This window comes from Theropithecus gelada, chromosome 19 (genome assembly GCF_003255815.1).
Source record: "Theropithecus gelada isolate Dixy chromosome 19, Tgel_1.0, whole genome shotgun sequence".
NCBI classification, from domain to species: Eukaryota; Metazoa; Chordata; class Mammalia; order Primates; family Cercopithecidae; genus Theropithecus; species Theropithecus gelada.
Window position 1 is genome coordinate 39,963,043 of NC_037687.1, and position 3,041 is coordinate 39,966,083.

The window sequence follows — 3,041 nt, forward strand, 5'->3', positions numbered from 1 at the left end:
ATGTACATAATTATACTGTTGGGCCTATAACATGGAAATGTAATATATTTGACAATAGCAGCATAAAGGAAGTAAATGACAGCAGAGTTGTATTGGAGTAAGGAAATGATACATGATAATAACTAGAATTCATAGGAACAAATATGAGAAACAGAAATAGGTGGCCAGGGGTCGTGAGCTGGTGGAGGACCTGGCCATGGAGGAGGCTGGGGAGTCCGTGCTTCTTCCCTCCCTCTCCCACTCCCCTCCCTGCTCCCTCCCCACCTCCCCAAGAATGTTCCACTATGAGTCTTGGGAGGATTGTCTTCTGGATGAAGATGAAGATTACTTTCAGGGACTGAGAGAAGAAGATGAAGAGATTGATCAATTCAATGATGATACATTTGGGTCAGGTGCAGTTGATGATGATTGGCAGGAAGCACGAGCGCCTGGCTGAATTGGAAGAAAAGCTACCAGTGGCAGTTAATGAACCAACAGGCAACGGAGAAAGGGAAGAAATAGACTTGTTGGGTGACCATGAGGAGAATCTGGCAGAAAGGCTCAGTAAGATGGTGATTGAAAATGAACTAGAAGATCCAGCTATGAGGGCAGCACAGACCAGGCCAGTTTTACAGCCCCAACCAGGAAGTCTGAATTCCAGTATCTGGGATGGATCTGAAGTTCTGAGGCAAATCCGAGGACCACTGCTCACTCAGGAAATGTCTACAGTGTCTGTATTAGAATATGCCTTGCCTCAGAGGCCCCCCAGGGTCCAGAAAATGATCAGGACCTTTCTGAACATGCATTACCAAGATGGTCAACTCCACCTATTATTGGCAGTCCTCCTGTTAGAACTGTTCCCATAGGTACCCCATCTAAGCAGATGGCTTTACCCAACAGAGCCTATGCAGTCCTAGTCCATAGACTTTCCTCCACCTGAAACCAGCAACTGAAAAGGAAGGCCAATTTGGAAGATTCTGCATTCGAAGCCTGTCCATGTTCGGCCCCCAATGCCACCGTGTTATCCTGCTCCCTATGATGAGAGGATGTCTCCAAATCAGTTCTACAGTGTCCTGAACTCTTCCCTCCTGGGTCACCCTTTTCCTCCTAGTGTTCCTCCTGTTCTCAGCCCCCTTCAGAGAGCACAGGTTCTTGAAGGAGCACAACAGGCTGGACAGATGTCTCCCAGCCAGTTTGTATGGGTCCCTGGATTTGTAGTCCACTTGCTGCTATGAATCCCAAGTTGCTACAAGGGCAAGTTGGGCAGATGCTTCCCCCAGCACCAGGCTTCTATGCCTTTAGTGCTCCACCCTCTGCTACACCACCTCCACAGCCCAGAACCTCACTTGCAAAACCTAAGATCTCAGGCCCCAATGTTTAGACTGGACACAACTCACCTCCATCCACAGCACCATTGACTCTTGCATCAGAGACAGCAACAGAATAGAAATCAGCATCAGAATCTCAATGGTGCAGGAGATAGAGGAAGTCACTGGAGCAGTCATCACGATCATCTCTGAAAGGATCCATATGCCAATGGATATGGATGCAGCAGGAAAAGGATTGGGCCTCTAAAATTCAGATGATGCAACTGCAAAGCACTGATCCCTACCTGGATGATTTTTATTACCAGAATTACTTTGAAAAGCTGGAGAAACCATCAGCTGCTGAAGAAATACAAGGTGATGGCCCTAAAAAGGAGTGCACCAAGGTTATCACCCCTCAGGTGGCCAAACTGGAGCATGCCTTTAAGCCAGTACAATTTGAGGGCTCTTTGGGAAAACTTACTGTTTCTAGTGTGAATAATCTCCAAAAAATGATTGATGGTGTTGTAACATCTTGGAGTGAGGATGATGAGACAAAAGAAAAACAAGTACGAAACAAGAGGAGAAAAACCCCTGTCATAATTGAGAAAACTTACAGTTTGCTCCTTGACGTAGAGGACTATGAAAGACATTATCTCCTAAGTCTAGAAGAATGACCTGCTCTAATGGATGAGGGAAAGTACAAAATTTGTAGCATGTATGACAACTTAAGGGGGAAATAGCCTGGACAAGAGAGGCCTAGTGATGACCACTTTGTACAGATCATGTGTATCCGAAAAGGGAAGACAATGGTTGCCTGTATTCTTCCTTTCCTCTCCACAGAGCAAGCAGCTGACATTCTCATGACAACAGCCAGGGACCTCTCTTTCCTTATCAAGAAGGATGCACAAGATGAGGTGCTGCCATGCTTACTGAGTCCCTTCTCTCTCCTCCTCTATCATCTTCTAACAGTGACTATCACTAGCCTTTTGCAACAGCTAATGAACCTACCTCAAAGTGCAGCTACACCAGCACCCTCCAATCCTCACTTCATTGCTGTGCTCAGAACAAATTCTGACAGGATTCCACTGAATCCCTAGATCAATTTGAGAAATGACTTCTAAACATTGGGTCTTCTCATCTGTGATTATGGTGCATGTTTCAATTTATTAAGGCCTTCCCTAGCTTCTCTCAACAAAATTGTGTAATTTTTAGGTAGTAGTCTTGCATGTGTTTTGTTAAATATATTCCTAAGCATTTTATGTTCTTTATCAATGAAATTTTCTTGATTTCATTTTCAATTGTTTGCTGTGATAGAAAAATTCAACATTTTTGGTATATTGTCCTTGAAACTACCATTAAAAGTCTTTTCCGCAAAGAGAGGTTGATTCAGATGACTTCAATGGCAAATTGACCCAAGATTTGTCAAAAAAACAAAAAGAATATCTAGGGAAAATAAACAGCTAACATAGAACTTTATGATAAATTATTGACTGCTTTTTCACTAAAGTCAGACTCAAGGATGTCTGCTCTGAGAATTTTTTTTTTTTTTTTTTTTTTTTTTTAAGACAGAGTCTGGCTCTGTCCCCCATGCTGGAGTGCAGTGGCACGATCTTGGCTCACTGCAACCTCCACCTCCAGGGTTCAAGCTCTTCTCCTGCCTCAGCCTTCCGAGTAGCTGGGATCACAGGTGCACCACCACGCCCAGCTAACATTTGTATTTTTAGTAGAGATGGGATTTTGCCATGTTGGCCAGGC

At 44.1% G+C, this 3,041-nt stretch overlaps 1 pseudogene; it reads left to right on the forward strand.

The window, feature by feature from the left end:
- Positions 1 to 259: 259 nt before the first annotated feature.
- Positions 260 to 2,577, forward strand: LOC112613215 (annotated as a pseudogene).
- Positions 2,578 to 3,041: the final 464 nt, after the last annotated feature.